Source organism: Arachis duranensis, chromosome 6 (genome assembly GCF_000817695.3).
Source record: "Arachis duranensis cultivar V14167 chromosome 6, aradu.V14167.gnm2.J7QH, whole genome shotgun sequence".
Taxonomy (NCBI): domain Eukaryota; kingdom Viridiplantae; phylum Streptophyta; class Magnoliopsida; order Fabales; family Fabaceae; genus Arachis; species Arachis duranensis.
The window spans coordinates 40326043-40349741 of record NC_029777.3 but is presented as its reverse complement, the minus strand read 5'-3'; the positions used below and the strand labels follow the sequence as shown (position 1 = coordinate 40349741).

Sequence of the window (23699 nt, the reverse complement as noted above, 5' to 3'; positions counted from 1 at the left end):
TTCCCTTGTTTGAAATTTTGTGCCCAAGGACAATTCCTTCAGTCACCATAAAGTGACATTTTTCCCAGTTTAAAACCAGGTTATTCTCTTGGCACCTCTTTAGAACAAGTGCTAGATGGTCAAGACAGGAGCTGAATGAGTCTCCAAATACTGAAAAGTCATCCATGAAGACTTCCAGAAATTTTTTCACCATATCATAGAAAATAAAGAGCATGCACCTTTGAAAGGTTGCAGGTGCATTGCACAGGCCAAATGGCATCCTTCTATATGCAAATACTCCTGATGGACATGTGAATGCTGTTTTCTCTTGATCCTGGGGATCTACTGCAATTTGATTATAACCTGAATATCCATCCAGGAAGTAGTAGTATTCATGACCTGCTAATCTTTCTAGCATCTGGTATATGAATGGTAGAGAAAAATGATCCTTTCTGGTAGCTGTATTGAGCCTTCTGTAATCAATACACATACGCCACCCTGTATCTGTTCTTGTAGGAACTAGTTCATTTTTTTCATTATGAACCACTATCATGCCACCCTTCTTAGGGACAACTTGGACAGGGCTTACCCAGGGGCTATCAGAAATAGGATAAATAATCCCAGCCTCTAGTAATTTAGTGACCTCCTTCTGCACCACCTCCTTCGTGGCTGGATTCAGCCGTCTCTGTGGTTGAACTACTGGCTTAGCATCACCCTCCAATAGGATCTTGTGCATGCATCTGGCTGGGCTAATGCCCTTAAGATCATTGATGGACCGCCCAAGAGCTATCTTGTGTGTCCTTAGCACTTGTATTAGTGCTTCCTCTTCCTGTGGTTCTAAGGTAGAGCTTATGATTACAGGAAATGTTTCACCTTATCCCAAAAATACATATTTCAGGGATGGTGGTAATGCTTTGAGCTCGGGTTTAGGAGGTTTCTCCTCTTCCTGAGGGATTTTCAGAGGTTTTATTATTCCCTCTGGTTCCTCCAGATCAGGCTGAGCATCTTTAAAGATATCCTCTAGCTCTGATTCGAGACTCTCAGTCATATTGACTTCTTTTACCAGAGAATCAATAATATCAATGCTCATGCAGTCATTTGGGGTGTCTGGATGCTGCATAGCATTGACAACATTTAACTTAAACTCATCCTCATTGACTCTCAGGGTTACTTCCCCTTTTTGAACGTTAATGAGGGTTCGTCCAGTTGCTAGGAAAAGTCTTCATAGAATGAGAGTTGCACTCTTGTGCTCCTCCATTTCCAGCACCACAAAGTCAGTGGGAAATGCAAATGGCCCAACCTTTGACAATCATGTCTTCAATCATGCCTGATGGATATTTAATGGAGCCATCAGTAAGTTGGAGACATATCCAAGTTGGTTTGACTTCTTCAGTCAAACCAAGCTTTCTGATAGTAGATGTAGGTATTAGGTTGATACTTGCCCCGAGATCACATAGAGCTTGCTTGGTACATGTACCCTTTAATGTGCATGGTATCATAAAGCTTCTGGGATCTTTAAGCTTTTCTGGTAAGCTTTTCAGAATGACTGCACTGCATTCTTCAGTGAGGTAAACTTTTTCAATTTCCCTCCAATCCTTCATATGATTTAAGATCTCTTTCATGAACTTAGCATAAGAGGGTATTTGCTCAAGTGCTTCTGCAAACGGAATCTTTATTTCAAGAGTCCTGAGATAGTCTGCAAAGCGGGCAAATTGCTTATCCTGTTTTGCTTGGCGGAGTTTTTGAGGATAAGGCATTTTGGCTTTATATTCCTCAACCTTAGTTGTTGTAGGTTTATTGCCTACAGATGTGGGTTGAGAAGCCTCTTTAGAGGGGTTACTATCAGCACTTGTATGTGTCTGATCTCCCACTGGCGTTTGAATGCCAAGGGTGGAAGCTGGAGTGGCATTAGATGCCAACTCCTTACCTGTTTCTAGCGTCTGAACGCCAGAACTGTGCTTCCTTTGGGCGTTTAATGCCAATTCCTTGCTTGTTTTTGGCGTTGAACGCCAAGACTGAGCATGGGTTGGGCGTTCAACGCCAGCTCTCCACTCCTTTTCTGGCGTTTGAGCGCCAGAATTATCCCTCTCTGGGCTCTGACTGTCCTCAGAGGGATTTTAGGTAGCAATTTGTTCATTTCTTGGCTTCTTGCTGCCTTGAAGTGCAGTATTTAATGTTTTTCCACTTCTTAATTGAACTGCTTAGCACTCTTCTATTATTTTGTTTTGATAACTGCTGTTCTGTTCGCTTTAGCTACACTTCCATATTCATATTAGCCATTCTTGTCTCTTGTAGTATCTTCTTGAATTCGGCTAGTTGTTTTGTTAGAAAATCTAATTGTCGATTGAATTCAGTAACTTGTTCTGCAGGACTTAGTTCAGCAGTTACTGTTTTAGCCTCTTCTTTCATGGAAGGTTCATTGCTTATGTACAGATGCTGATTTCTGGCAACTGTATCAATGAGCTCTTGAGCTTTTTCAATTGTCTTTCTCATGTGTATAGATCCACTAGATAAGTGGTCTAGAGAAATCTGAGCTTTCTCTATAAGCCCATAATAAAAGATGTCTAACTGCACCCACTCTGAAAATATTTCTGAGGGGCATTTTCTTAGCATCTCTCTGTATCTCTCCTAAGCATCATAAAGGGATTCATTATCTCCTTGTTTGAAGCCTTGGATTCTTAGCCTTAGCTGTGTCATCCGTTTTGGAGGAAAATAGTGATTCAGGAATTTTTCTGACAGTTGTTTCCGTGTCTTTATGCTGTCCTTAGGTTGGTTATTTAACCACCTCTTAGCTTGGTCTTTTACAGCAAATGGAAACAGTAATAATCTATAGACATCCTGATCTACTTCCTTATCATGTACTGTGTCAGCAATTTGTAAAAACTATGCTAGAAACTCTGTAGGTTCTTCCTGTGGAGGACCGGAATACTGGCAACTTTGGTGCACCATGATAATGAGCTGAGGATTCAACTCAAAACTACTAACTCCGATGGAGGGTATACAGATACTACTCCCATATGAAGCAGTAGTGGGTTAGCATATGACCCCAGAGTCCTTATGGACTGTTCATTTCCACTTAGATCCATAATGGAAAAAGGGAGATGACGTGAATTTATTTTATTTATTTTATTATAAAAAATAAATTTTCAAAATAATAAAATAAAATAAAATAAAACTACGATAAAAATGAAAAAGAATTGAAAATATTTTATGAGGATTTTCGAAAAAGTGAGGAGAGAGAAAGTGGTTAGGATATTTTTGAAAAAGATATTATTTTAAAAATCTTAAAAGGATATAATTTGAAAAATTTTGACCAAGTCAACTCAAGCAATTCGAAAATTATGAGAAATTAAAGGAAAAGATATTTTTTTGATATTTGAATTTTATGATGAAAGAGAAAAACACACAAAAGACACAAGACTTAAAATTTTTAGATCTAATGCTCCTTGTTTTCGAAAATCTGGAGGAAAAACACCAAGGAACACCAAACTTAAAAATTTTAAGATCAAAACACAAAGAGGGCTCAAGAACACCTTGAAGATTCACAAGAACACCAAGAACAAAAGAAAGAACACAAAACTTAAAACTTTTGGAAAACCAAAATAAATTTTCGAAAATTAAAGAAAATTAACAAGAGAACACCAAACTTAAAGTTAGGCACAAGATTTAATCAAAGATCAAACAAGAAAAATTGAAAAAAACAATTTGAAGATCATGAAGAACACATGAATGAATTTTCGAAAAATGCATAAATTTTTAAAAACATGCAATTGACACCAAACTTAAAACAGGACACTAAACTCCCAGAAAAACTAAAAATTAATAAAGAAAAATAATATTTTTGAAAATTTTTTTAAAAGGAATGATAAAATATGCAATTCTAGTGACTCTAAACCAAAAAGACTAATTTTTTCTAATCTAAGCAAGAAGATTCACCGTCAGTTGTTCAACTCAAACAATCTCCGGCAACGGCGCCAAAAACATGGTGCACGAAATTGCAATCACACTTTTTGCAATCCGCACAACTAACCAGCAAGTGCACTGGGTTGTCCAAGTAATACCTTACGTGAGTAAGGGTCGAATCCCACAGCGATTGTTGGTTTGAAGCAAGCTATGGTTATCTTATTAATCTTAGTCAGAATACCAGTTATAGTTATCAATTGACTTGCAAATAAACAAGAGAGCATGGATTAAATAATACTTATTATGCAGTAATGGAGAATATGTTGGAGTTTTGGAGATGCTTTGTCTTCTGAGTTCTTGCAACATAATGCTTTCTCACTTTCATACATGCAAGGCTCCTTCCATGGCAAGCTGTATGTAGGGCGTCACCGTTGTCAATGGCTACTTCCCATCCTCTCAGTGAAAATGGTCCAAATGCTCTGTCACAGCACGGCTAATCATCTGTCGGTTCTTGATCATGTCAGAATAGGATCTATTGATCCTTTTGCGTCTGTCACTATGCCCAACACTCGCGAGTTTGAAGCTCGTCACAGTCATCCAATCCCTGAATCCTACTTGGAATACTAGAGACAAGGTTTAGACCATCCGGATGCTCAAGGATGCTGCCAATGGATTCTAGCTTATACCACGAAGATTCTGATTAAGGAATCTAAGAGATACTCATTCAATCTAATGTAGAATGGATGTGGTTGTCAGGCACACGTCCATGGGTTGAGAATGGTGATGAGTGTCACGAATCATCACCTTCTTCATATTGAAGTGCGAATGAACATCTTAGATAGAAACAAGCATGTTTGAGGGAAAAATAGAAATAATTGCATTAATTCATCGAGATGATGTAGAGCTCCTCACCCCCAACAATGGAGTTTAGAGACTCATGCCGTCAAAAAGTACAAAGTTTAGATCTAAAAATGTCATGAGATACAAAATAAGTCTCTAAAAGTTGTTTAAATACTAAACTAGTAACCTAGGTTTACAGAGAATGAGTAAACTAAGATGGATAGTGCAGAAATCCACTTTTAGGGCCTACTTGGTGTGTGCTGGGGCTGAAACTTAAGCTTCTCACGTGCCTGGACTGTTTCTGGAGTTGAACGCCAGGTTGTAACCTGTTTCTGGTGCTGAACTCTAGAATGTAACATGAAACTAGCGTTAAATGCAAGTTTACATCGTTTATCTTCGCGCAAAGTATGGACTATTATATATTGCTGGAAAGCCCTGAATGTCTACTTTCCAACCCAATTAAGAGGGCGCCAATTGGACTCCTATAGCTCCAAAAAATCCATTCCGAGTGCAGGGAGGTCAGAATCCAACAGCATCAGCAGTCATTTTTCAGCCTAAATCAGATTTTTGCTCAGCTCCCTCAATTTCAGCCAGAAAATACCTGAAATCACAGAAAAACACACAAACTCATAGTAAAGTCCAGAAATATGAATTTTTCCTAAAAACTAATAAAATATACTAAAAACTAACTAAAACACACTAAAATCAATATGAAATTACTCCCAAAAAACGTATAAAATATTTGCTCATTAATGGGTAAGATCAGAGATGGGGATTCATTGGGATTAGGAGATGTTGCATTCTCTGGATCAAGTTCATTCTTATCTCTTCCTCAATCAATGCATTCATTGATCTCCTTGGCAATCTTAAATGATTGGATCCCAATTCCTTGGCAATCCAATCTCTCTAAGCTTGAACAATTGCCCAGTTCCTTGATTTAATTGCTCATGGGAAGAGATGAAGTATGGTCACTGATTATACCATATGTATTTCCAAATCAAAGTATTGGGAGGATTACATGTCACTATATCTGCCCAAATCCCAATTTGGTCCAACATGAGAAAGCATTTCTAGCATGATCTCCTCATCCCTTTTCCAAGGCTCAAAGAAGATCCAATTATGGAGAGTTTCTTTTCCAAGAAAACTAACCAATTAGATTAAGATCGAAAGCTTTCTAGTAAATCAAGAGAAAAAAGAGGAAGAAGAATGAAAACTATAATTGATCCATCAAGTTACAACATAGTTCCCTAACCCAATGAAAGGGGTTTAGTTGTTCATAGCTCTGGAAATGGAAATGAAAAAGGGTAGAACAGAATACATGCAGAAAGTAAATATACAGAGTGTAGTTCTCAAAAGTGCAAAAGCTCCACAATAGTTCAAAACTACTCCTATATATACTACTCTTCTTGATCTTCTAGTGAGTTCTCCAAGTCTTGGATATGGGCCTTTGATCTTTAGTTGAAGTAGTTACAGTCTTCAGTGGGCTCAGCTTTGTTTGCAAGGAAAGTGTGAGTTAGGCATGGGCGTTAGTTAGGACTTTAGTGGCGTTAACGTTAAGTAAGGATGTGGGTTCGCGAACGTTAGTGACAATCACCTTTTCCACTAACGTTCCAACCCAAAATGATCAACGTTAACTTCAACGTTAGTGGCACTAACGTGACCACTAACGTTGCCTCTTGGTCCTTCGCAAACGTTATTGGGAATCACCTTTTAGAGTTCACGTTAGTATAACTAACGTGACTCTTAACATGGGCATGCCTAAGCTTCAAGAGCGTTAGTGACACTTACCTTTATCACTAACGCTCCAAACGCCCCTACCTCCCACGTTAGAGTTCACATTAATTAGATTAACGTGGTCACTAACGTGGTAGTGATTGTCATCTCCAACGTTAGTGACAAAGGTGAGTGTTACTAACGTTGGCTTATCATGCTTAGCTCCACTTTATCTCTCACGTTAGTGGTCTTAACGTGACCACTAACGTGGGCACTCTTGGGTTGGTCCAATGTTAGTGACAAAGGTGAGTGTCACTAATGTTGGTGATTGGTTCTTCATCCCACGTTAGATTTCATGTTAATTAGATTAACGTGACTCTTAACATGGCTTCATTGTGCCTTTGTGGAATGTTAGTGGCAACCACTTTTACCACTAACGTTGGAGCTCCTCTTCCTCCTCTACGTTAGCTACCACGTTAATGTAGTTAACGTGGCAACTAACGTGGGCTATGATGGCTTCGAAGTTGTTATTGGCTATCACCTTTTCCATTAACGCTACAGGCTTGTCCCATTCCACGTTAGTGGTCATGTTAATTAGATTAACCTGGCTGCTAACGTGGTTCCTTCTTGCTTCCTTTGTCTTGAAATCAAGCAATTAAGGTGCATCAAAGCTCTGTTCCAAATCATGAGATTATGCATCATCAATTTTATCATACAATTCCTGCCTAATCCTCATGAAATCATGTAAAGTTCACAATAATTGCTTGAATCAAGGTGTAAGTATATTTTCATCCAAAACTTGCCTATTTACTAAGAAAATGCATGAAACTACCCTAAAACAGCAAAGGAAAGGTCAGTGAAACTGGCCAAGATGCCCTGGCATCACAACACCAAACTTAAAGCTTCCTTGTCCCTAAGAAAGTACTGAAACATGGAAAAGAAAAGAATGAAAGAACAAGATAAACAAGTAATCATTATAGAAGTTAAATTCCTGGGTTATAGGGATTCATGCATAGCAACTTAGGTTCATTCATTTACTGGTTTTCAAGCCTTTATCATGCCCTTGAACACTCACTTGATTGCATCCTTTGAGACTTCCTAATTGTTGATCCTTCCTTCTTTTCCAAGTTTTATTGCATTCTTCTTAGGCTAAGTGCTCTGTAAGAGGGCGACTCTTTATGATAAGCTTTCAGCCAACACTTCCGAACCAGTTGGTTCAAGGTGCTAGGTGTTGAGACACCCCTAAGGGCTTACTCCCTCAAGTCTTTTTCCCCCATATATACACACCACAGGCACATAGTTTGTTATTTTTTTTCTTTCTTGAGACCTTGGTGTCCAGTGATGAGCGAATAATTTATACGCTTTTTAGCATTGTTTTTAGTATGTTTTAGTTAGTTTTTATTATATTTTTATTAGTTTTTATTTAAAATTCACTTTTCTGGATTCTACTATGAGTTTGTGTGTTTTTCTGTGATTTCAGGTATTTTCTGGCTGAAATTGAGGGACCTGAGCAAAAATCTGATTCAGAGGCTAAAAAGGACTGCAGATGCTATTGGATTCTGACCTCCCTGCACTCGAAGTGGATTTTCTAGAGCTATAGAAGCCCAATTGGCACGCTCTCAATTGAGCTGGAAAGTAGACATCCTGGGCTTTCTAGAAATGTATAATAGTTCATACTTTGCCCGAGATTTGATGGCCCAAACTGGCGTTCCAAATCAGCTCAAGAATTCTGGCGTTTAACGCTGGAACTGGCACAAGAATGGGAGTTAAACGCCCAAACTGGCACAAAATCTGGCGTTTAACTCCAAGAAAAGTCTCTACACATGAAAGCTTCAATGCTCAGCCCAAGCACACACCAAGTGGTCCCGGAAGTTGATTTTTATGTCATTTACTCATCTTTGTAAACCCTAAGCTACTAGTTCTCTACAAATAGGACCTTTTGCTATTGTATTAGACATCTTTTGATCTCTTTAGATCTTAGGATCATCTTTGGACGTCTAGTTCTTAGATTATGGGAGGCAGGCCATTTTGCCATGCCTAGACCTTGTTCTTATGTATTTTCAACGGTGGAGTTTCTACACACCATAGATTAAGGTGTGGAGCTCTGCTGTACCTCGAGTATCAATGCAATTACTATTGTTCTTCTATTCAATTCAACTTATTCTTATTCTAAGATATCACCTGTTCCTCAACTTGATGAATGTGATGATCTAGAACTTGGAAGGTCTAAACCTTGTCTGTGGTATTCTGAGTAGGATTCAAGGATTGAATGACTGTGACGAGCTTCAAACTCGCAATTGTGTGGCGTTAGTGACAGACGCAAAAGAATCACTTGATTCTATTCCGACACGATCGAGAACCGACAGATGAATAGTCGTGCTGTGACAGAGCGCGTTGAAAATTTTCACTGAGAGGACGGGACTATAGCCATTGGCAACGGTGATGCCCAACATACAGCTTGCCATGGAAAGGAGTAAAAAGGATTGGATGAAGACAGTAGGAAAGCAGAGAAATGGAAGGGACAAAGCATCTCCATACGCTTATCTGAAATTCTCACCAATGAATTGCATAAGTATCTCTATCTTTACTTTATGTTTTATTTATCTTTTAATCATTAATCCTCCATATGAATCCGCCTGACTGAGATTTACAAGATGACCATAGCTTGCTTCATACCAACAATCTCCGTGGGATCGACCCTTACTCGCGTAAGGTTTATTACTTGGACAACCCAGTGCACTTGCTGGTTAGTTATGCGAAGTTGTGATAAAGAGTTGAGATTGCAATTGAGCGTACCGTGTTGATGGCGCCATCGATGATCACAATTTTGTGCACCAAGTTTTTGGCGCTGTTGCCGGGGATTGTTTGAGTTTGGACAACTGACGGTTCATCTTGTTGCTTAGATTAGGTATTTTTCTTCAGAATTTTTAACAAAGCTTATTGATCTTCTTCAATTTAGCTCTTGAATGTAATGTCCTACTGAAGCTTGGCTAGCCATGTCTAATTCCTTTAGACTAAAGCTTTAGACTAACATTGCATGATTCCTGGAATTCTTATTAAAAATTTTGAATCTCTTTATTTTCTTTTCCATATAATTTTTGAAAAATCCAAAAAAATTACAAAGTCATAAAAATCAAAAATATTTTATGTTTCTTGTTTGAGTCTAGTGTTTCATTTTAAGTTTGGTGTCAATTGCATGTTTATGTTCTTCTTGCATTTTTTGAATTCATTCATGTGTCTTCACTGATCTTCAAGTTGTTCTTGATAATTTGCTTGCTCTGATCTTTAAATTCTCTTGTCTTGTGTGTTTTGTTATTTCTCATATGCATTCTCAATTTGTTAGTATCAGTAGTATACAAACTTCTAAGTTTGGTGTCTTGCATTCATTGTTTATTTGATTTTAGTTGCATTTTGATTATTCCTCATCATTAAAAATCCAAAAAAAATTTTCAAAAGTGTGTCTTTTCTAGTCAATAACACAGAGAATTGAAGATTCAGAACATACAGCAGAGGAATCACACAGAAAAAGCTGGGCGTTCAAAACGCCCAGTGAGGAAGGAAAACTAGCGTTTAAACGCCAGCCAGGGTGCCTGGCTGGGCGTTTAACGCCCAAAAGGGTAACATTTTGGGCGTTAAACGACAGAATGAATACCATTCTAGGCGTTTAATGCCAAGATGGCACAAGAGGGAAGATTCTGTTTTTAATTCAATTTTTTTCAACTTTCCATAATTTTTCAAAATCAAATCTTTTTGAAATCATATCTTTTCAATCATATATTTTCAAAAGGAATTTCTTTCCATTTTCAAAAATACTTGCTAACAATTAATGATTTGATTCAACATTTCAAGTATGTTGCATTTTTTGTTGAGAAAGGTTTAATGTTTGAATCATATCTTTTCTTGTTAGCCAAGTCATTAATTTTAAAAATCAAATATTTTTAAATTGTTTTTCAATCATATCTTTTCAATGATATCTTTTTAAAACCATAACTTTTCAGTCATATCTTTTTAATCACATCTTTTTCAAAATAGTTTTCAATCATATCTTTTTGATTTCTAATTTCAAAATCTTTTTCAAAAATCACTTTATTTCTTTCTCAATCTTAGTTTCGAAAATCATTAATCAATTTTTCAAAATTTCTTTTAATTATTTCAAAATCGTTTACTTTATTTTCGAAAAATTCTTCCCGTCTTCTCACATCCTTCTATTTATGGACTAACACTCCTCCTCAATGCACAATTCAAACTCCATTCCACTTGATAAGTTCGAATTCTTCTACCTTCTCCTTCTATTCTTCTTTTCCTTTGACACCTTAAGGAATCTCTATACTGTGACATAGAGGATTCCATATTTTCTTGTTCTCTTCTCTTTCATATGAGCAGGAGCAAAGACAAAAGCATTCTTGTTGAGGCTGACCCTGAACCTAAAAGGACCTTGAAGCGAAAGCTAAGAGAAGCTAAAGCACTACTCTCTGTAGAGGACCTAATAGAAATCTTCAAAGAAGAAGAAGACATGGCAGCCGAAAACAACAACAATGCCAACAATGCAAGGAAGGTGCTGGGTGACTTTATTGCACCTACTCCCGACTTCATTTTCCACCTCAAAAATTGAGTAAGCTTAGAGTGGAAGTCCAAACCTTCAGACAGAAGGAAGGTGAATCCCTCTATGAAGCTTGGGAAAGATACAAACAATTGATCAGAAAGTGTCCTTCTGACATACTTTCTGAGTGGAGCATCATAGGTATCTTCTATGATGGTCTGTCTGAACTGACCAAGATGTCATTGGATAGCTCTGCTGGAGGATCTCTTCATCTGAAGAAGATGCCTGCAGAAGCTCAAGAACTCATTGAAATGGTTGCAAATAACCAATTCATGTACACTTCTGAAAGGAATCCTGTGAACAATGGGACGAATCAGAAGAAAAGAGTTCTTGAGATTGATACTCTGAATGCCATATTGGCGCAAAACAAAATATTGACTCAGCAAGTCAATATGATTTCTCAAAGTCTGTCTGGAATGCAAGCTGCACCAGGCAGTACTAAGAACGCTTCATCTGAAGAAGAAGCTTATGATCTTGAGAACCCATCAATGGAAGAGGTGAATTACATGGGAGAACCCTATGGAAACACCTATAATTCTTCATGGAGAAATCATCCAAATCTCTCATGGAAGGATCAACAGAGACCTCAACAAGGTTTCAACAACAATAATGGTGGAAGAAATAGGTTTAGCAATGGCAAGCCTTTTCCATCATCTTCTCTGCAATAGACAGAGAATTCTAAGCAGAGCCACTCTGACTTAGTAACCATGGTCTCTGATCTAATCAAAACCACTCAAAGTTTTATGACTGAAACAAGGTCCTCCATTAGAAACTTGGAGGCACAAGTGGGTCAGCTGAGTAAGAAAGTTATTGAACTCCCTCCTAGTACTCTTCCAAGTAATACAGAAGAGAATCCAAAAGGAGAGTGTAAGGCCATCAACATGGCCGAATTTGGAGAGGAGGAAGAGGCAGTGATCGCCACTGAGGAGGACCTCAATGGACGTCCACTGGCCTCCAATGAGTTCCCTAATGAGGAACCATGGGAATCTGAGGCTCACACTGAGACCATAGAGATTCCATTAGATTTACTTCTGCCATTCATGAGCTCTGATGAGTATTCTTCCTCTGAAGAGGACGAAGATGTCACTAAAGAGCAAGTTGCTAAGTACCTTGGAGCAATCATGAAGCTAAATGACAAGTTATTTGGTAATGAGACATAGGAGGACGAACTCCCTTTGCTCACCAAAGAACTGGATGACTTGACTAGGCAGAGATTACCTCAAAAGAGACAGGACCCTGGGAAGTTCTCAATACCTTGTACAATAGGCACCATGACCTTCAAGAAGGCTCTGTGTGACGTAGGGTCAAGCATAAACCTCATGCCTTTCTCTGTAATGGAGAAGCTAGGGATCTTTGAGGTACAAGCGGCAAGAATCTCACTAGAGATGGCAAACAATTCAAGAAAACAAGCTTATGGACTTGTAGAGGATGTTCTGGTAAAGATTGAAGACCATTACATCCCTGCTGATTTCATAGTCCTAGAGACTGGAAAGTGCATGGATGAACCCATCATCCTTGGCAGACCCTTCCTTGCCACAGCAAAGTCTGTGATTGATGTTGACAGAGGAGAATTGATCATTCAAGTGAATGAAGAATCCTTTGTGTTTAAGGCTCAAAGATATCCCTCTGTAACCATGGAGAGGAAGCATGAAAAGATTCTCTCAAAACAGAGTCAAACAAAGCCCCCACAGTCAAACTCTATGTTTGGTGTTGGGAGGCCACAACCAAATTCTAAGTTTGGTGTTGAACCCCCACAGTCAAACTATAAGTTTGGTGTTGGGAGGTTCCAACATTGCTCTGAGTATCTGTGAGGCTCCACGAGAGCCCACAGTCAAGCTACTGACATTAAAGAAGCGCTTGTTGGGAGGCAACCCAATGCTATATTTATCTATTTCCCTTTTTTATTTTATGTTTTTTATAGGTTGATGATCATGGAAAGTCACAAAATCAATTGAAAAAGCAAAAACAGAATAAAAAATAGAAAGAAAAATAGCACACCCTGGAGGAAAATTTGCTGGCGTTTAAACGCCAGTGAAGACAGCAAAATGGGCGTTTAACGCCCAGTCTGGCACCATTCGGGGCATTTAACGCCAGAAAGAGGCACCAGACTGGCGTTTAACGCCAGGAATGGGCAAGAAGCTGGCGTTAAACGCTAGAAATGGGCACCAGCCCGGCGTTTAACGCCAGGATTGGCAGAAGGAGCATTTTTGCTCGCCACTTGGTGCAGGGATGAATTATCCTTGACACCTCAAGGATTTGTGGACCCCACAAGATCCCCACCTACCCCACCACTCTCTCTCTTCTTCACCCATTCACCAATCACCTCAACACCTCTTTCCCAAAAACCCCTTACCTATCAAATCCCACCATTCTCTTCACCACTCACATCCATCCTTCATAAAACCCCATCTACCTCACCATTCAAATTCAAACCACTTTCCCTCCCAAACCTACCCATATTGGCCGAACCCTACCCCTCTCTCCACCGCTATATAAACCCATCTTCACTCCTTCATTTTCACACAACCTACACACTACTTGTCCCCCTTGGCCGAAAAATAAAGCCACCTCCATCTCCTCTATTTCTTCTTCTTCTACTCTCTTCTTTCTTTTTTTGCTCGAGGACGAGCAAACCTTCTAAGTTTGGTGTGGTAAAAGCATTGCTTTTTGTTTTTCCATAACCATTTATGGCATCTAAGGCCGAAGAAACCTCTAGAAAGAGGAAAGGAAAGGAAAAAGCTTCCACCTCCGAGTCATGGGAGACGGAGAGATTCATCTCAAGGGTGCATCAAGACCACTTCCATGAAGTTGTGGCCATGAAGAAGGTGATTCCCGAGGTCCCTTTCAAACTCAAAAAGAGTGAATATCCGGAGATGAATCTTAATGGTTCAAGAGTTCTATGCCAATGCATGGATCACCAAGAACCATGATCAAAGTGTGAACCCGGACCCAAAGAATTGGCTTACAATGGTTCGGGGGAAATGCTTAGATTTTAGTACAGAAAATGTAAGGTTGGCATTCAACTTGCCCATGATGCAAGTAGATGAACACCCCTACACTAAAAGGGTCAACTTTGATCAAAGGTTGGACCAAGTCCTCATAGACATTTATGAAGAGGGCGCTCAATGGAAGAGAGATTCAAGAGAGAAGCCGGTTCAACTGAGAAGGCATGACCTCAAGCCCGTGGCTAGGGGATGGTTGGAGTTTATCCAACGCTCAATCATTCCCACTAGCAACCAGTCCGAAGTTATTATAGACCGGGCTATCATGATTCATAGCATCATGATTGGAGAGGAAGTAGAAGTTCATGAGTTTATATTCCAAGAACTTTATAAGGTGGTAGACAAGTCCTCTACCTTGGAAAGGTTAGGCTTCCCTCATCTCATTTGTCACCTCTGTAATTCAGTTAGAGTTAACATAAAGGGAGACATCCTCATTGATAAGGACAAGCCCATCATTAAGAAAAGGATGGAGCAAACAAGAGATCCCACTCATCATGAAATCCCTGAGATGCCTCAAGGGATGCACTTTCCTCCACAAAACTATTGGGAGCAAATCAACACCTCCCTATGAGAATTGAGTTCCAACATGGGACAACTAAGTGTGGAGCACCAAGAACATTCCATTCTCCTCCATGAAATTAGAGAAGATCAAAGAATCATGAGAGAGGAGCAACAAAAGCAAGGAAGAGACATTGAGGAGCTCAAGCACTCCATAAGATCTTCAAGAGGAAGAACAAGCCGCCATCACTAAGGTGGACCCGTTCTTTAATCTCCTTGTTTTTTATTTTTCTGTTTTTCGAATTTTTTATGCTTATTTTTATCTATGTTTGTGTCTTATGATCATTAGTGTCTTAGTGTCTATGCCTTAAAGTTATGAATGTCCTATGAATCCATCACCTTTCTTAAATGAAAAATGTTCTTAATTGAAAATGAGAAGAATTGCATGAATTTTAAATTTTATAACAGATTAATTATTTTGATGTGGTGGCAATACTTTGACTTCTGAAGTATGCTTGAACAGTGCATATGTCTTTTGAATTTGTTGTTCATGAATGTTGGCTCTTGAAAGAATGATGAAAAAGGAGACATGTTACTGAGAATCTGAAAAATCATAAAAATGATTCTTTAAACAAGAAAAAGCAGTGAATTCAAAAAATTAAGAGAGAAAGCAAGCAGAAAAAGCCAATAGCCCTTTAAACCAAAAGGCAAGGGTAAAAATAAAGTCATGATCCAAGGCAAAATGAGTGTGCTTAAGAACCCTGGACACCTCTAATTGGGGACTCTAGCAAAGCTGAGTCACAATCTGAAAAGGTTCACCTAGTTATGTGTCTGTGGCATGTATGTATCCGGTGGTAATACTGGAAGACAGAGTGCTTTGGGCCACGGCCAAGACACATAAAGTAGCTGTGTTCAAGAATCATCATACTTAACTAGGAGAATTAATAACACTATCTGGATTCTGAGTTCCTATAGAAGCCAATCATTCTGAATTTCAAAGGATAAAGTGAGATGCCAAAACTGTTCAGAGGCAAAAAGTTAAAAGCCCGGCTCATTTAATTAATACTGATCTTCATAGATGTTTTTGGAATTGATTGCATATTCTCTTCTTTTTATCTTATTTGATTTTCAGTTGCTTGGGGACAAGCAACAATTTAAGTTTGGTGTTGTGATGAGCGGATAATTTATACGCTTTTTGGCATTGTTTTTAGTATGTTTTTAGTATGTTTTAGTTAGTTTTTATGATATTTTTATTAGTTTTTATTTAAAATTCACTTTTATGGACTCTACTATGAGTTTGTGTGTTTTTCTATGATTTCAGATATTTTCTGGCTGAAATTGAGGGACCTGAGCAAAAATCTGATTCATAGGCTAAAAAGGACTGTAGGTGCTATTGGATTCTGACCTCCCTGCACTCAAATTAGATTTTTTGGAGCTACAGAAGCCCAATTAGTGCGCTCTCAATTGCGTTGGAAAGTAGACATCCTGGGCTTTCCCGCAATGTATAATAGTTCATACTTTTCCCGAGATTTGATGGCCCAAACTGGCGTTTCAAATCAGCTCAAGAATTCTGGCGTTTAACGCCGGAACTGGCACAAGAATGGGAGTTAAACGCCCAAACTGGCACAAAAGCTGGCGTTTAACTCGAAGAAAAGTCTCTACACATGAAAGCTTCAATGCTCAGCCCAAGCACACACCAAGTGGGCCCAGATGTGGATTTTTATGTCATTTACTCATCTTTGTAAACCCTAAGCTACTAGTTCTCTACAAATAGGACCTTTTGCTATTGTATTAGACATCTTTTGATCACTTTAGATCTTAGGATCATCTTTGGACGTCTAGTTCTTAGATTATGGGAGGCTGGCCATTCGGCCATGCCTAGACCTTGTTCTTATGTATTTTCAACGGTGGTGTTTCTACACACCATAGATTAAGGTGTGGAGCTCTACGGTACCTCGAGTATCAATGCAATTACTATTGTTCTTCTATTCAATTTAGCTTATTCTTGTTCTAAGATATCACTATTTCCTCAACTTGATGAATGTGATGATCCGTGACACTCATCATCATTCTCACCTATGAACGTGTGCCTGACAACCACCTCCGTTCTACCTTAGATTGAGTGGATATCTCTTGGATCCCTTAATTGGAATCTTCGTGGTATAAGCTAGAATTGATGGCGGCATTCTTGAGAATCCGGAAGGCCTAAAACTTGTCTGTGGTATTCTGAGTAGGATTCAAGGATTGAATGACTGTGACGAGCTTCAAACTCGCGATTGTAGGGCGTTAGTGACAGACACAAAAGAATCACTTGATTCTATTCCGACATGATCGAGAACCGACAGATGAATAGCCGTGCTATGACAGAGCACGTTGAACATTTTCACTAAGAGGACGGGACTGTAGCCATTGATGTCGGTGATGCCCAACATACAACTTGCCATGGAAAGGAGTAAGAAGGATTGGATGAAGACAGTAGGAAAGCAGAGAAACAGAAGGGACAAAGCATCTCCATAAGCTTATCTGAAATTCTCACCAACGAATTGCGTAAGTATCTATATCTTTACTTTATGTTTTATTTATCTTTTAATCATTAATCCTCCATAACCATTTGAATCCGCCTGACTGAGATTTACAAGATGACCATAGCTTGCTTCATACCAACAATCTCCGTGGGATCGACCCTTACTCGCGTAAGGTTTATTACTTGGACGACACAGTGCACTTGCTGGTTAGCTGTGCGAAGTTGTGATAAAGAGTTGAGATTGCAATTGAGCGTACCATGTTGATGGCGCCATTGATGATCACAATTTTGTGCACCATCCAGCACCTCTTTGGGTTACTAAGTGCTCTATAGCAAAGGTTACTCTTGATAGTGGACTTTCAGTAGATAATCCCGGATTAGTTAACCCAAGTTACCAAGTGATAAGGCACCCCTAAGAGCTTATTCATCCAAGCATATCCCTTGCACATGGACACCACAGACACATGCCTCAATATTCAAACCCTTGGTACATAGCATTATGTCTTATTATTTTTCTTTCTTTTTCAAACTCTTATTGTTCTTTCTCTTCTCTTATTGGGATCTTTATTGTTTGGTTAGTCTCATAGAATGTGTTTCAAGCATGTGGTTTAGAGCATATAGTTGCCTCTATACCTTGTAGGTGAACCAACTTAGCTGATCAATGACCATACCACAAACTTAAGAATTTACTTCACAAAATAACTCCAATCTTGTTTTTCATAACATTTTCTTTTTAATTGACTTATAAGGGCAAGCATACATATAAGCAAGATGAAAATGAAAGCTAGGGTCTAGACCAACACACTTAGACCTAAACAACTAAATCTTAAAGACAGAATTGAAAATTCCTAAGCTACTATGGAAGCATGTTCTATTTCATACATGATTTTCCTTATTTAAAGCTTGAAAAACATAAAACTAAGAAAGAACTCCACCACCTTTTACTTATCGGAATGTTCATGTCCTCTTCCATGTTTGTCCTCTTTATGTCCATTTGCACTTCCTTGCATCCGATTCATCCTGGCTATTTTCCAATCTTCCAGTGCTTTCATTACTGATTCATGACTCTGTTCAGCTCTTTCTCATTCCACTCGTGCTAACTCATCCTTTACGTCCTTATACCTTGTGATCCCAGGGTGCAATACAAGCAGTTGTCTGACTAAATATCCGAGCCTGGCTTGAGTGTTTACATGGTAACCGTCGCTCATATAGACTTCTTCCGAGAAGGCTTTGTATTCATCGAAGAGATCTGCCTGTTCTCTTTGTTTCTGATGCATATCATGAATGTGTGCACCTTGATGTGCTTGGATGTTGATTAGCTTTTGGATGGCTTCTTGTTGTTGGTCTTGCTTTTGGTTTAAGTTGTGGAGAGATTCACTCCACTGTCTCCCTTGCTCCAATTGCTGCTCCATCAATTGTTGTTGCCACTCCCCTTGTTGATTCATCCATCTAGAGAGTGATTCTTCTTGGCGGTCCATTATTTGCATTTGAAGCTCCTTCTGTGCCCCTTAATTCTCCATGTATTGCCTAGACAGTGTATCAATAGCTTCTTGTAATTGGTACATGTCTAAGTTGGTTGGGGCTTGCTCCTGTGGGTTTTGTCTTTCTTCCACTTGATGGACTGGCCTCTTTTTTAATCTTCGTTGAGGTAGGGGAGGTGTAGTGGCATGCATCCGTCGAAGAGTAATGGGGATGCCGACTTTTATCCACTTGGGGTTTCCATCTTCGAACACCACCCCAGCCTTTGTGCAAAGGTGGAGAATGGTGCTGGGGTAGCCTAACCTTCCTCCAGAATCATTTTTCTTAGCGAGCTTCCGAATACCTTGGGCTATGAGTTCATAAACCTTGATTTCTCCCCCTTTCATTATGCATTGCACCATTGTTGCCCTCTTAAGGTTTACCTCTGAGTTGTTTCCTGCTGGGAGGATGGATCTCCTTATAATTTCGAACCATCCCTTAGCCTCAGAAAGGAGGTCTCCTCTTTTTATAAACCTGGGTTTCTTATTGGGATCTCTTTCCCAATCCACTCCTGGTATGCAAATGTCTCCTACAATCTAGTCATAGTTGGGGCTACTATCTATCCTTGATTGATAGCTCTCTTCAGCAAATGGTATGATTCGTAGCTTTAGCACCCTCATGATGTTTGTGGGACTAAAATCCACTGCCATCCCTCTTACAAAGCTTGTATAGGATTCATCTGCCTTATCATATCTGACCGCGTTTGCATAGAACTCTCTTACAAGAGTTGCGTTTACTCTTGTGATCGGATCAGTAAGGAGCTCCCATATTCTCTTTTCCACCTTCTCTGCGATTTTGGGGCACTCAGTTTTTGTGACTTGGAAGCCTAACTCGTATATGATTTCTTTCTCAGCCATCCACTCGAATTGTAATACATGGTAAAAGGATCTAAATTTCTTCTCATCAAAAGGAGGCTGCTCCATAGGCTCCTTTCCTTTTCTTCTTTTCGAGCTCGACGATGCCATTGGTCAGAATTGGTAGTGTGAAAAGTTTTGGAAGAATTTGGAAGAAAGAAAAACAAGAGATGGAATGAACATATGTTAGAATATGAAGAGGTGTAAAGTGTGTGTTTTCGGAAGGAAGAAAAGAGATAGATTGAGAGGGTGATTGCCCATGGAGTGGGTGTAGAGTGGGGGTTATATAGGGGAATTATGAGATTGAAGGGTGTGGATTGATGGTGTGGCTTAATAGTGGACGGTTGGGGTTTGTCATTGGATGAGCACAAGGATCACCACATTTGTGAATTGATTGGTTCGGTCTCCAAGGCTATCCAACTCCCAATATTGCATGGTGACACTTCCCGAGGTGCACCACTTGGAGACAAGTGTGTATTTCCGTGGGTGAAGTGGCCGAACCCCCCTTCAATTGGTTGTCCCATCAAGTTCCTCCAATATCCTTCCCAATTCTTTGCAAGACAAAAGAAAAGAAGAATTAATTTAAATTGTGGCGATAAAAGAAATTTGGAGGCTAGCCAACCCCCAATTTTTTTTGACTAACTAAGAGCCATTCATGAATGCAAACCAACCGACCAATCAAATGCCCATGCATGCAACGTTGGTGACACCAAACTTGTTTGTGATCATATGGTGCAACAAGATTCGATAAGAATCTCATATTCTGGAATGTGTTCATGCCTTGAACACCAAACTTGTCATGTATTATATGCTGCATGTAGGGGTTCTTATAGTGTCTGTCGAAGTTGATTTAGAGTTCATGAATTTTTGACTTTATTAACGACTATTAAAGATTAAAAGGAAAGGGTATAGAACATGGGTTGTCTCCCATGAAGCGCTTCTTTAGCGTCATTAGCTTGACGTTTGGACTTTGTCAGGGTGGTTGGTGGTGCTTCAAATCTTCCCCTCTTGCAGTGAATTTGTCTCCATTGGCTTTGTTGAGAAGCTCCACATGTTCTAAGGACAAGATTTTGTTGATGGTATACACTTGAGGCAGCTGAGATGGAATGGTGGGGAGATGAGGTGGGATAGATGGAAAATAGGCAGAGACCACTTCATCTCCTAGAGAGAAATCCTTTGTAGGGATCTTCTTGTTTTTCCATCCCCTTGGGGCCTTTTTTCTTGTGTTCCCTGATGGCACCTTGCTCCTTGTGGTTTCTTCTTTCAAAAGGGTTTTGTTGCTTGTCTCATATGACTCCGATGGGTCTAGTTCCTCTTGGATTACACTTGGCTGTTGTCCTTTTCGACCACATTGCTTGTCAACCATAGGGGGGTCTCAGGTGTGGTGCTTGTGCTCCTGTGCTTGTCTCTTCCATCAGCTCCTTACTGTGGTCTTTCCTTGACTCTTTGTTATCATGATCTGCTTCTTGTGAGGGTTTGAATACATTGAAGGTGAGGTGTTCATCATGTATTCTCAAGATTAGTTCTCCTCACTCCACATCTATAAGTGCCCTAGCTGTGGCTAAGAATGGCCTTCCCAAGATGATGGGATGGATATGATTCTCGTCCATCTCCAGGATAACAAAGTCTGTGGGCAGGAAGTAGTTCCCCACCTTCGCTAATACATTTTCAACCATTCCTATCGCCTATTTTTGAGTTTTGTCAGCCAATTTGATGATTACGTCCGTGGGTGTTAGCTCATTGATTTGAAGCTTTTTCATGAGGGATAGAGGCATTAAGTTGATACTTGCTCCCAGGTTACAGAGCCCTTTATCAATCATTGTCTCTCCTATTGCACAGGGAATGTGAAAACTCCCTGGATCTTTCTTCTTTGTAGGTGGCTCTATTTGAATGAGAGCACTGCTTTTCCTGTTCATCTTTATTGTTTGCCCACCCTTCAATGAACTCTTTTTGGCCAGCAGCTCCTTTACGTACTTGATGTAGGAAGGCATTTGCTGAAGGGCCTTAATGAATGGTATATTTACATCAAGAGATGCAAACATGTCAAGGAACCTTGAATACATTCTCCTTGCTACTCCACCTTTGAGCCTTTGGGGAAAGGGTGCATATGGGTTTAGGGTCTCCCCTTTCTTTATCTCCTCCTTGTGTGTGGGATGGGGTGTATGGTTTCTTTCTTCATGATTTTCCTTTGGAATGTCTTGGAGATGTTTTTTTTGTGTGTGCACTTCCTCCACACTCCTCTCATCACTTATAATGATCATCTTGCATTCTTCCCACTTACCTTCTTTATTTCTCCTCTTGGGTTCTTCTTTGTGTCACTTGGGAAACTATCAGTGGGTTTGAGAAACTGTTGAGATAGATACCTTACTTGGGACTCCAGTCTCTTAATGGTGTCTCCCTAGTTTTTTATGTTGGCTCGCACTTCATCCTTGAACACTCTGTTGTCTTGGACTTCTTTACATATGTCTTTAAGTAGAGTTTCAATTCTGGAAAGTCTATCTTCGATTGGTGATGGTGGGATGAGGTTAGGTGGTTGAGAAGGGTGATTAGGTGGGTGTTGATAGGATCTCTGTAAGGTATGTTGGTGAGTTGCATTGTTGTTGGGATTATGGTTGTGGCGTCTCTGGTCTTGGCATTGGTCCTGTTGATTTCCCCACCCAAAGTTAGGGTGGTTTCTCCAACTAGAATTATAAGTTTTGGAGTATGGATCATGGGTCTATCTGGGTGAGTTTCCAACATAGTTGGCTTGTTTCCAGTCACCTTCTTCTCCTACATCCACTCTTTCTTGAGCTGGTGATGAGGTGATGACTGTTACGACTTGGTTTTCTTCCACCTTCTTGGTAAGATCTACTAGCTGCTTGGTGATCATCTTGTTTTGAGCCAACAATGCATCCATGTGGTTCAGCTCTATTATTCTGCGAGTATTGCTTCTTTCAGAAGCATAAAAGTAGTCATTCTCAGCGACAGTCACAATGACATCTATGGCTTCTTCAATGGTTTTCTTCTTGTTTAGAGAGCCCCCTGATGAATGGTCTGCGTCCTTCTTTGACTCATAAGAAAGACCTTCATAGAAGATGTGTAGTTGAACCCATTCATTGAACATGTCTGGTGGGCATCTTCTTGTTAAGTCCTTAAACCTCTCCCATGCCTCATAGAGAGTCTCACCATCTTGTTGCCTGAAAGTTTGTACCTCAACTTTCAGCCTGTTGATTCTTTGAGGAGGGTAGAATCTTGCCAAAAATTTATTTACCACGTCCTCCCAATTTGTTAAACTCTCCTTCAGGAAGGATTCCAGCCATTTAGATGCTTTGCCCCTGAGTGAGAATGGGAACAAAAGCAATCTATAGACATCTGGATGAACACCATTAGACTTTACGGTGTCACATATTCTCAGGAAGGTGGTTAGATGTTGATTGGGGTCTTCTTGGGCACTTCCTCTAAATGAGCAATTGTTCTGAACAAGGGTGATGAGCTGGGGTTTCAATTTAAAGTTATTCTCATGTATGGTTGGCTTCTGGATGCTACTTCCATAATTTCCTGGGTTTGGATTAATGTAAGAGCCTAGAACTCTCTTTTCTTGCCCAGCATGATTCACAGGGCCTTCTCTGGCATGGTTGTGAGTTTTTTCTTCATGGTTGTTTTCCATGTTCTCCTCCATGTTTGTTTCAAAGTACTCTTCCTCTTTCTCAGCACCATCAACTCTTTTCCCTCTTGCTTCTCTCCTCAATCTACGGAGGGTCCTCTCAGGTTCAGAATCAAAGGAAGTTGAAGCTCCGCTTCGTCTCCCTATCATACAACTAACAGAGCAATAGAGCATACAATAGAAAGTAAACGAAGTAATTATTCTTGTTAGAGTGATTGTTAGTGTGAGTGGTGTAAATTATCAAATAATTAGTGGGTTAGTGAGCAGAATTATAAGTAAATTCAAAGAAAAAGAAAACAAATGAGGAGATAGGGGACGAGGAAGAAAATTAATTGAAACTAAGAGTAAATAACTAGGCAAATTAGACAATAAAAAGAAAATACTCAATCTAATGAACTTCCAACTTAATCATTGTCGATACAAATTCAATCCCCGGCAACGGCGCCATAAACTTGATACAGGAAAACTTATCTCTCAACAAATTTCCCTTCGGCAAGTATACCAAATTGTCGTCAAGTAAAAACTCACAATAGAGTGAGGTCAAATCCCACAGGGATTGATTGGTCAAGCAACTTTAGTTAGAAGAGTGTGCTAGTTGAGCTAAACAGAATGTAATTGAGATTTG

The 23699-nt window shown here is 39.6% G+C and overlaps 2 non-coding genes across 2 annotated transcripts; one reads left to right on the top strand and one right to left on the bottom strand.

The window, feature by feature from the left end:
- Positions 1 to 11049: 11049 nt before the first annotated feature.
- Positions 11050 to 11153, bottom strand: LOC127739921 (small nucleolar RNA R71). Its single transcript, XR_008000663.1, has one exon. It is a non-coding gene; the product is annotated as a small nucleolar RNA R71 (small nucleolar RNA).
- An 11379-nt stretch (positions 11154 to 22532) lies between these two features.
- On the top strand, positions 22533 to 22636 carry LOC127739887 (small nucleolar RNA R71). Its single transcript, XR_008000629.1, has one exon. It is a non-coding gene; the product is annotated as a small nucleolar RNA R71 (small nucleolar RNA).
- Positions 22637 to 23699: the final 1063 nt, after the last annotated feature.